An 11,976-nucleotide genomic window follows, 5' to 3' on the forward strand; every position below is an offset into this window, starting at 1 on the left:
ATCAAATTCAAAGTCTTTATCACTGCCTAGGGGCACAGTAAAGTCTATTATTAAGAAGGTATTTGGCTACCAAGAGGCTCACAGCAATGCTGAAGTAGTTGCAGGAATTTATGACAAAGTTGTGTGCATGTGGCAACAATATCAAATTATTTACAAATGTGGCTGGTATGAGACCATCAAATTTAACTTAAATTGAGCAGATTACAAAGGGTAGATGTGAAAAGCTTTGTGTAACATTAATAATGTAATTAGCTTTATATAATTATGAATTACTTTATAACTTTTTTTTGGGGGGGGGGCCCTTCTTTAAGTCAGTAATTCTGTTTTTGTTATATTTTTCACTTGAATGTTACAGCTGGAAAAACAAACAAACAAAAACTGTGTCAAGCTACAAAGCAACAAAATGTGAATATTTTAAAGAGGTGGTGATTCTTTTCTATAACCACTGTATATTTCACATAAAATAGACAGGGAAAATAAAAGGCCATTTTCAGCATTTGTAAATACTCAAGAGTTAATACTAAAATGACGGATGCATAATTTTATCTTGTGAACATATTTCTAATATAAAGTCTTGTTCGGGCATGTGACATACACATGATGAGTAATTTTCTGTTAGCACTGCATTTAAATTATTATAATATAGGGCAAATACCTGTAAATCAAGGGCGCAAACCAAACATAAACTACAAAGGGTTTCGATTTCATAACATTGGTATATGATTTAAACATTTATAAACATTTATGCTTAGAATTATTGGTTGTATTTATCTGGGCCAAGACTCCAGTGTAGAGAGTCACACACTTTAGTCACAGTCACAAACATAATTTAGAATGTATTTTCCAAATCGGAGAAAATGAGCATGTTTCTAATAGTTTAAACATCCAGTGCCAAGTGATGAAGATAAGTTTGGGCCATGCTAATAATTTCTATCAAAAAAAAAAAAAAATTGTGCATTAAAGCACATAGAAGATATTTGCACAATAATCCAAGAATCCAAGAAGTCGGCTGCTCCAACCTATTTTCTTTGTTTTTGTTTTTTTTGCTCCTAATTTTTTCAAAATTGAGTACATCAGGTATAATAGACATACTCTTATTTCTATTGGTATACAATGTACTGACAATTCGGTGTTTTTAACCCCTGATCCAAGTTGGCCGAGTGAGATCCTGAGGGAGAACAAAGGACGTGACCCGAAGGGAAATGATCTGGCGTCAGGCACAGGCTAAGAGCCCAGGCACACCACACACCTCTGCCTAGCCTCCTGCTTGCCAACGTCTAGTCTAGGGGGCCAGGGGTAGCTCATTGGTTAAGGCATTGGACTACGGTTCGGAAGATCCCAGGTTCAAACCCCACAGCCACCAAGTTGCCTCTGTTGGGCCCTTGAGCAAGGCCCTTAACCCTCAATTGCTCAGATGTATAATGAGATAAAAATGTAAGTCTGCCAAATGCCTAAATGTAAATGTAGTCACTGGAGAACAAACTCGATGACCTCAGGGCCAGGGTAAAGTTTCAGAGACACATTCGGGACTCCAACCTCCCATGCTTCACCGAGACATAGCTGAACCCAGCGGTGCTGGACCACGCCATCCAGCCGGCTGAGTTCTTCTTAGTTCACCGCATGGACAGAACATTGAAATCGGGGAAGTCAAAGGGAGGTGGGATGTGTTTAATGGTTTAATGGTCCTCTCATACACCCAACCTGGAACTATTGATCATCAAATGTCGTCCCTTTTACCTTCCTCTGGAATTTACATCGGTTATAATCAGTGGCGTTTATATTCCACCGTAAGCGGACACAGTCAATGCCTTATGCAAGCTGCATGAGGCACTCACACAACCTCAAACGCACATTGCCAAACTTTTATCAGCACATCACCTGCTACACCAGGGGCGAAAGGACACTAGGTCATTGTTATACAACAGTCAAGGAGGGTGACAAGGTACACCCTCCTTGTTTCGTAAAAAACATTGGGCAAATCTGACCACGCTGCCATCTTCCACATGCCAAAATACAAGCAAAGGCTCAAACAAGTTCCGGTTCAGCGGGAGGTCGTGCGCTGGACGGACAAATCGGTGGGAGCTCTACAAGACGCACTCGATGACACAGTCTGGGACATGTTCTGAAGCAGCTCTAATGACATCAACGCATTTACAGAAGCGGTTGTGGGATTCATGGGAAACTAGCGGATGATACCCTACAAAAAACGAGCATCAGAATGTTTCCCAATCAGAAGCCGTGAGTAGATGAAATGCGCGATGCTCTGAGATCTCGCACAGCTGCCTATAATGCGGGACTTAAGTCAGGTGACATGGACCCGTACAAGGCTGCATCATACAACAGAATGGAAAATGATGAATTAGGTGAAGCAGTGCTACGGGAGGAAACTAGAGTCACAGCTCTAACAGAGTGACTCTAGGAGCCTATGGCAGGGATTCAGAACAATAACAGACTACAAACACCAATATCCGGTATGACAAACGCGGACGTGTCTCTGACAGATGAGCTGAACACCTTCTATGCTCGCTTCGAGGGTGCAGCAAAAGACGCTAGTGATGCTAATGCTAGCAGTGTCATCGGCTGCACACAGGAAGACACTGCCACCACCGGAAACACATTCATCATCTCCGAGCATGACGTGAAGAGAGCTCTCAGAAAAGTGAACACCAGGGAACCAGCAGGACCAGATGGCATCTCAGGTCAAGTCCTCATTTTGCTTACTGTCCAAACCGCTCTACAGATGAAACGAAACAACATCTCTCATCTCCTCTATACATCTCTTACTCACGTGGACACTAGAAGTGGGAATTATGTTTTCCGGCTTTCCGTGGCGCGGCAGTGGCTGCCCTGGAGCCAAAATGTCCGGATCATCTCACGACCCAACCAGAAACAGTGGATTACTGCGGAAGTGAGTGCACTTCTGAGGACCTGAGACTCACAACCTGGTTTGGAAACAGCACCATGCAGGACAGACGAGCTCTACAGAGGGTGGTGCGATCAGCTGAGCGCATCATCCGCACCGAGCTCCCTGACCTGCACTTGATCTACAGCAAGCGGTGCTGGACCAAGGCCAGGAAGATTGTGAAGGACCTCAGCCATCCCAACAATGGACTGTTTTCTCTGTTGCGGTCTGGGAAGCGATTTCGCTCCCTGAAGGCCAACACAGAGAAACTGAGGAGGAGCTTCTTCCCGCAGGCAATAAGGTCTCTCAATCACATCACACCACACAGGAGTAATATCTTTTAAAAATTGACACTGACTGGACAATCATGGACACATTCATGCAATACATATTTACATATCTGAAGCCATTGCACATGTCATTTTTTCATAAGTCACCTTATACAATACATGTTTATCTGCCATTGCACATGCCACTTTGCCACTTTAAGAACTTTTTAATGCCACTTTAAAACATTTTAATTTTTTTATATATATACCCCCCCCCCATATTTCTGTATTCTATATTTTGTGATATTTTTACATGCTCTTATTTGTACAGTTTGTTTATTTTACTAGTTACATTTATTTTCCTTTGTATTTTATTTCTTTTTATTAATATTTATTCCTTATATATAGTTTTTTATTTTCTTTGAATTGAATTGAATATATTTTCTTATCTTTTATATCTTAATTTATTTTTTATTAAATACATTTTATTTCATATTTATTTCCTATTAATATTTTTTTTTTTATTTCTAAGGTCATGGTTGGTCATTTAAGCATTTCATTGCATATTGTACTGTGTATAACTGTGTATGTGAGAAATAAAATTTGAATTTGATTTGACATAATAAACAACATTGGGTAAAATATTAAACTATGGTATTTATTGACTTCAAGAATAAACAAAAGTTTCCAATAACAAAAATATTTGTTAAAGTCTATTATAATATTAATCACTTTCCTGAATGTAAGCAAATGTTGGGTGGTATTGTGCACAGTGATAGCAGTCTGTAACACACAGTTTTTCCTTAACACAGAAAGAACACAGAATGCTTATATTTTATATGTGGGCTGAGATTACTGCCAAATACAGACATTCAGGTTTATATTAAAACAGAAATTCATATGCATATTCACAAATGCATACGGGTTACTAGTTCATAAAAATTACACTTTGCCCATAAGTTGCTTTTTAGTATTCTTTTCAGGCTTAAGTATTATTATGTAACATTTTGGAAGGAATATACAGAATAGCAAGCCAAAGCTTGATGCCAAAATGGCAAATATCTCCACAGCTACAGTGAATTTTCCAGGAGAGCTGACATAAGCTGGAATAAATGTGATCCAAACTGCACAGAATATAAGCATACTAAATGTGATAAATTTGGCTTCATTAAAATTATCAGGCAACTTTCGTGCCAGGAAAGCCAAAACAAAGCATAAAATAGCCAAAAACCCTATATAGCCCAACACAGCCCAGAAACCAATAGGTGAGCCCACATTACATTCTAAAATTATCTTTTCCTTGTAGCTCTTTAGGTTTTTAAAGGGGAACGGAGGAGATACTGTCAACCAAAGCACACAAATAAAGACTTGTAAGAGGGTAAAAGTTATAACACTAAGCCTTTGCTGTGGAGGCCCAAACCATTTCATGACATTACTGCCTGGAAGTTTAGCCCTAAAGGCCATTAACACCACTATTGTTTTTCCAAGCACACAGGAGATGCAAAGAACAAAGGTGATCCCAAATGCTGTCTGTTGCAGCATACAGGACCAACTAGAGGGTTGACCAATAAAAGTCAGTGAACAAAGGAAACAAAGAATCAGAGAGAAGAGCAGCAGGAAGCTCAACTCAGAGTTGTTAGCTTTGACTATGGGGGTATTTTTATGTCTAAATAATATGATTGTGATTACAATTGTCATAAACGCACCAAAAATAGAAAGAGATGTCAGGAAAATTCCCATAGTTTCCTGATAGGACAAATATTCAATTTCCTTCTTGATACATTGATCTCTCTGAGGACTTGACCAGTATTCTTGATAGCACTGATTACATTCAATGGAATCTGTCACAGAATGAGAGGGAAAATATATGACCAAAAAGGTTTAGAAATTAACAATTTCTTCATTACAAGTCTAGGAGGAAATAGCTATTTCTTCTTTTACCAAAAATAAATTCTCTTAGTTGTTGTTTCATGAACAACTAAACACAATTTTTACACAGTGTAGACATTTTAATAATGAGCTGTTAGAGCTGTTTACAACAGAAATAATTTTGTAGTTTGTTTGCATTTTTAGAAGTCTCAATACCTGTCATATTACTGATCTCTCCTTCAGCACATGGTATGCAGTCAAAGCAACAGATAGGTTTTCCTTTCTGTGCAGCTTTCCTTGTGCCAGAAGGACAGCTGTCACTGCAGACTGATTTTGGCACCTGTGATTGAGAATGGCATTTAGGTTATTCTGTATTTTATTTCAGTGGTAGTGTTGGTAAAGGGTTTTTAGAGTAAATTCAGTTACAAATTAAAATTTACTTGTATTCACCTTGTTGGTATTTTGTGCCCATAAAATAGAAGTCATATTTACTGTTAATCGATCATGACCCAATATGGATGAGTCATAAAATCCAACAGTAACAAATCTAATTTGTTTTTTCATCTGCCAGTTCATTATGTCATACTTTGCTGCAGGGTCACCATTTTTATCAAAAAACACTTCTTCACCCTCTTTGGTTTTAAAATGCACTTTTTTAAGATTTGCGAGAAACTGACAAAATGGAAACAATTATTTTACATTAAAAGTGCTCTACAGTATTGCAATTATATTCTTAGTTAAAGAGCGACATATGAGTATTTGATTGAGGTAAAGTGATATAATGTTTTTTTGTTGAAGCACTATTAACTCACTGCGACAGGATCAGGCTGCTTCTTTGTAGGACAGATTTGTTTGCAACCAAGAATTTCATGCAAAGTATGAGCAACAGCATATACTGCTTTATACACATTACTAAAAATAGGCATCAGAGACATGTCAGTGAAGGTGTTTTCTATCTCAGAGAGTTTTTCTTCACCCGTACACAGCTGAGAGCCACTGGAGTCATTTTGCATTGCATATTTACACTTAAACAATGCTTCCCAAAATTTAGTAAAAATTTCCGTACCAACAGATTTCAGAGGTTTTATGTCTTGGATAAAATCCTTTAGACCTGTCACTGTTGTTTTTGGGATGGCCAGGCCGATGGCTCCTTGAAGTATATGATGGGTATCTTTTGCAGCAAGTTCTGAATCAGAGATCCAACCCTCAGTTCCCACCCACTGGTATCCAGTGATGTTGTGTTCAACAAAGGTATGGAGCAAGATTTCCATGTCCCAGTGAGTGAGAAATGCTACTATGACTCGAGCACTGGAGCTTTTGATTTTCTTTATGATTTTCAGAACTTTTTCATTTGAGTAAGTTGTAAAATATGGAAGTGAATATTCTAAGCAGATGCCCAACTGCATTGCTGCTTCAGTAAATGCTGCCATTCCATTATATCCATAGTCATCATCTCTTCTTATTCCTCCCATCCAAGTCCAGCCAAAGTGTCTGACCATCTCTGCCAAAGCTCTTGACTGGTGCAAGTCACTAGGAATAGTGCGCAGAAATGAAGGGTAGTTTCCTCTTGTCACTGAGACACTCACAGGTAGAGTAATAACTGATCTAAAAGTACATTTGCAAAAAACACAGGGATTGTGATTAATAATATTTTTTATATTTTAAAATTAAATCATCTGTATGGCCCAAAAGATCACAGTCATTGTTCTGAGTGATGTTTTAATGTATTTATAACAAGATTAGTAATAAAAATAATAATAATTATTAATATTATTATACATTTTTTATTATTACCAAAACCAATTCTTAGTTATTAATAATAATAATAATAATAATAATAATAATCACTTATTTTCACTTGGTAACATTTTAGAACCCGACAATAAATCAGTCTTACTAAGGGAATGCTAAAAGGTCCAATACTCTTTGCTATAGCCATGGACACTGAAGAGTATGTCTCGCCTATTATGGCTTGCACCTGCGATGGCTTTGTGCAAATCTCATCGGAAACTGAGTTTTCATTTCCATTAACAAGTGCCATCGATACTTTAACCCCCCATGCTGGTGAACTACAGGTGTCATAGATCTTGTAACCCAATGATATCCCAGGAAGTAAAAATGAACTGTTGTTGATCTCTTCAATTGCAAAGATCAAGGATTGTGAATACTGAAAGGCTCTAAAATCAAGACTTAAAAAAGAGAAACATATGTTTTGAGGTTGAAAACATGCCCCATTCTCATTGGGAGTCATATAATGCTGTTAAATATTGTAGATTAACTGTCTTACATCTTCAAGTTCTTACCTCACACACTTCATTTGTTGTGGCATTACCAAATAAGACAAGTCTGTGGTCTCCCAATTACTATGAAAAGGCAAAGCCCCTCCAATAATGATATCACCATCCTTCCATATTTGTGGATATGCAGGATCTCCTTGCAGTATACAGGTTGTCCCATTACCCCTGGAAAAACTGATTGTGGACATTACCATATGTAAAAGCGTAAAGAGTAAAGGTTCCATTTACCAATTTAGATTAAGAATAGTAATATGAGTTATGGCTGCTAGGTCTGCTGTCTTAGCTGGTTGAATCAGAATGATTTGTAGGATTTATAGAAATAGAAAAAATCTCTATAGGAACATTACACTGGTGGCACCAAGGAGGTGTGACTAAATAGTAAGAGGACTTTTTTTGTTTATATTATTATTATTATTATTATTATTATTATTATTATTATATATTATTTTTAATTGGTAACTATTAATGTATTTGTAATGTTCTTTTATAATGTTTTTATCACACACACATATATATTTTATATAAGCGGTATATCGTCATTGATGAGTAAAGAATTTCTATAAATAAAATTCTAAAGCTACAATGAGCTAAAAATAAGGTGATCAACTTTAATTTAATCAGTGATATTATTTTTTTTCAGGTTGAAGCCTATGTCCATGTCTACCTGTCTTTCTGGGCCCAGGTTCTCGATAACGCACACTCTTCGCACGCTGAGAAGACTCTTAAGATATATCTTAAGTGTATTTCTCGAACTGTCCCTTAGGAGTCCTCTTAAGTTGCTTCCTCTTAGGTCCGACGTTACAAGGTGCTGTCTACAGTGAAGATCCTGAATTAACTGACATCGGTTGCTCAGGTATCAATTTTTGACTCCTTTTGCATGACAGCGTTAAGAAAGATGGCACTTTCTATGCAAATTAAACATTGCACTAAATACTTTTAATAGCATTTATTTCGACATGGGTTAACTTATCAATAGCATGCCATAATAGACAAATATATAAATTAAACCAAACTGTCGCTAATATTTTCATGTAACCTGTCGTGACAGTAAAACGAACCGAGTATACAATCATAGTTAATTGACAAACAGTTGACAACACTCTTCACCAGCTTCAGAAACAGTGTAAAGCATGTTAGTGGTTGGGATTGTATAGCGCACTTATGGAATGAATAAGATGAGATGACAGAGTAGAGGTTTAATACCCCTCTCTCACCTACGTGGTGCCGTAAGTACGGTTCATCATGATTCTGTCACGCACCAACCAGATCAGCCAAGCACATCCAGGTCATGATTTCACCTAAGAAAGTCCCGCCTCCCTAACCAATAACCTTCGCACACCTGTAACCCATCAGCAATCCACCTCTGCCTTTAAAAGGAAGCTTAGAATATAATTCAATGCCAAAGTATCTTACTTGCGCACCTCTCGTCTCGTCAGTCTGTGATTTTTCTCTAGTGCCTTGTAACCGTCCTTTGACCCTGACTGTTTCTGGATTTCGGTTTCTTTTTGCCCTCTGGTTTTTGTCGTTTGGATTCAATTTCTGGATTTTGCCTCTCTCGCTGCTGCTGTTACCAACCCTGCCTGTCTCTTCGAACTTGAGTCGCGCTGTTTCCTGCAACCTGCGTGCACTTGTGAGCACTTCTGCGTTCGCGGACATCGCACAAGAGTGTTTTCGCCGAAACGCACAAACATTCACTCTCTGACATATTCTCGCTGCAAAACCAAGCTGGAGCACCTGGGAATCAGCTCATCAATGTGTCAGTGGATCTCCAATTTTCTGACTGGCAGAACACAGGCAGTAATGATGGGCGGACATGTCTCAGCCTCCCTCACTCTTAGCACTGGAGCCCCCCAGGGTTGTGTTCTGAGCCCCCTGCTGTACTCTCTGTACACCTATGACTGCGTGGCCACTACCAACTCCACCACCGTCATCAAGTTTGCTGACGAAACTGTCGTGGTTGGCCTGATCACGAACAACGATGAGTCGGCCTGACCTAGAGGAGATTGGAAATCTGGAGAACTGGTGCCAGAGGAACAATCTCCTCCTGAACGTCAGCAAGACAAATGAGCTGATAGTGGACATGTCTCAGCCTCCCTCACTCTTAGCACTGGAGCCCCCCAGGGTTGTGTTCTGAGCCCCCTGCTGTACTCTCTGTACACCTATGACTGCGTGGCCACTACCAACTCCACCACCGTCATCAAGTTTGCTGACGAAACTGTCGTGGTTGGCCTGATCACGAACAACGATGGGTCGGCCTGACCTAGAGGAGATTGGAAATCTGGAGAACTGGTGCCAGAGGAACAATCTCCTCTTGAACGTCAGCAAGACAAATGAGCTGATAGTGGACTTTTGTACAAAGCAGGAGAGGAACTACCAGACCCCCGTCATCAACAGGAGCCCAGTGGAGAGAGTGGACAGCTTTCGATACCTAGGTATACACATCACGCAGGACCTATCATGGTCCTGTCACATCAACACCGTGGTAAAAAAGGCCCGGCAGCGGCTCTACCACCTAAGACGCTTGAGAGACTTCAGACTGCCCTCTAAGGTACTCAGGAATCCTGACGGGAAACATCACAACCTGGTTTGGAAACAGCACCATGCAGGACAGACGAGCTCTACAGAGGGTGGTGTGATCAGCTGAGCGCATCATCCGCACCAAGCTACCTGACCTGCACTTGATCTACAGCAAGCAGTGCTGGACAAGGGCCAGGAAGATAGTGAAGGACCTCAGCCATCCCAACAATGGACTGTTCTCTATGTTCCAGTCTGGAAAGCGCTTCCGCTCCCTGAAGGCCAACACAGAGAGACTGAGGAGGAGCTTCTTCCCGCAGGCGAAAAGGTCTCTCAACCACAACACAACACAGGACTAATAACATATTTTTGCAACATCTAACACTGACTAGGCATTCATGGTCACTCTGGACACATTCATGCACACTTTGCACTACATATTTATATTTTCATTTATATTTTTATTCATATTTTCATATTTATATTTTTTATATTTTTATATTTTCATATTTTCATTTATGGAGCTCTGCACAAATCACTTTAAATAAGACACTTACGAAGTCACTTTTTATGCATATTTGCACACCAGAGCTATTTTAAACTTCTATACTTCTAAATTTCTTTTTGACAAAATTCTATATCTATATTTCTATATCTGTTACTGTATATTGACATTTTGTTCTCATTTCACTAGTTAATCTTATTTTCTAACATATTTCTTTTATTACAGTATATTTTTTGTACAGCATATTTTACCAGTAAATTTTTGTTCTTAACGTATTTCTTTTATTCATATTTATTTTCTTATGTATAAGCTTTTATTTTTTTAAAGTCACTGGCAGTCGTGTAAGCATTTCACTGCAGATTGTACTGTGTATGACTGTGTATGTGACAAATAAAATTCGAATTTGATTTGAATTTGAACATCGGGCGCCACGATCAAGCACACTCTGCCTTAGTCAAGGATTCACGCTCCTTTGGAGATTCTCTCTCACGCTCCTTCCGGAGTTCTCCCCATGTCATCGACCCTCCTCCTTTCTCGTAACAGGGAATTTCCCCATTCATCCTGCCCCAGTCACATCCCTGACAGATTCAGCACAAGTTTTAGTGCTGTGGTTCCTTTTTTTTTAAACGCAAAAAAATTAAACATGTTTAACATGCGGAAGCTCATGGACCTTGCAGATCTTCGCGTTCTCGCAAGAAGTTCTGCATGGTCTGCAAGGACCTTGCGAGGACCACCAAAAAATTAAACGTTTAATTTTTCACGCGGAAAGATGGAAACGTAATCAAACGTGAATCATGATGATCTCTACTTACGGCCACTGCGCGAAACCGCCTAGGTGATATAATAATACAACACCGCATCTCACAGCGGGTCAAACCGCATAGGTGAGATAGGTGTATTATGCATTACAATCACTCAGAAAAATCAATGGATGCGGGGTTTGAAACACCCAAGTTTATTTTCTCATTTAACTAAATAAAATTTTATAAAATAAAATGTGTCAAAAGAAAAGTCTATCCAGTTATGAATAATGGCTAATGATTAATGAAACATATTTTTAAACAGAAAGCAGTGAGCAGTTGGAAATCGGGACGTAGAGCGTAAGTCCGACGCGTTGGCCTGGCAAGTGCAGGTTTGAGCACTTCAAGAAGCTCCATAATCTGTTGCCTTGGAAGGCGAAACCTTTTTTAAAAAAAAAAATAGCGACCAGGGAAAATATGAAAAGGGCTGAAGTTTTGTCTAAAGGCAAAATGTACATGAACCACACGATTATGTACATGAACCACATGTACATGAACCACACTATTAAATAGGTGCGTGCTGTTGTGCGTAAGGTTGGTCCAGACCAACCTTACGAACGTATGACTTACCTAAGAGTTAATTAGCATACGAACATTTTCGGGAAATGCGCCATAACGTTAAAGGGATCATACAGAAACAATTTTCATTAAATGTTAATATGATCTTTAGGGTCCTAATGAAAAGTTTGTAATATATTTAATTAAAAATTCTCAATTGTTGTGTAAAAAAAACACTACTTTTAACTGGTAAAAACTAGCTCTGTTCTCAGCAACCTATTTCAGTGCATGTTCCTTTAAATGCTTATGATCTCTGCTGAGC

The 11,976-nt window shown here is 38.9% G+C and overlaps 1 pseudogene; it reads right to left on the reverse strand.

The window, feature by feature from the left end:
• Positions 1-4,113: 4,113 nt before the first annotated feature.
• LOC128528195 (extracellular calcium-sensing receptor-like) lies at positions 4,114-10,916 on the reverse strand (annotated as a pseudogene).
• Between the last annotated feature and the right edge of the window lie 1,060 nt (positions 10,917-11,976).

This window comes from Clarias gariepinus, chromosome 7 (genome assembly GCF_024256425.1).
Source record: "Clarias gariepinus isolate MV-2021 ecotype Netherlands chromosome 7, CGAR_prim_01v2, whole genome shotgun sequence".
Taxonomy (NCBI): domain Eukaryota; kingdom Metazoa; phylum Chordata; class Actinopteri; order Siluriformes; family Clariidae; genus Clarias; species Clarias gariepinus.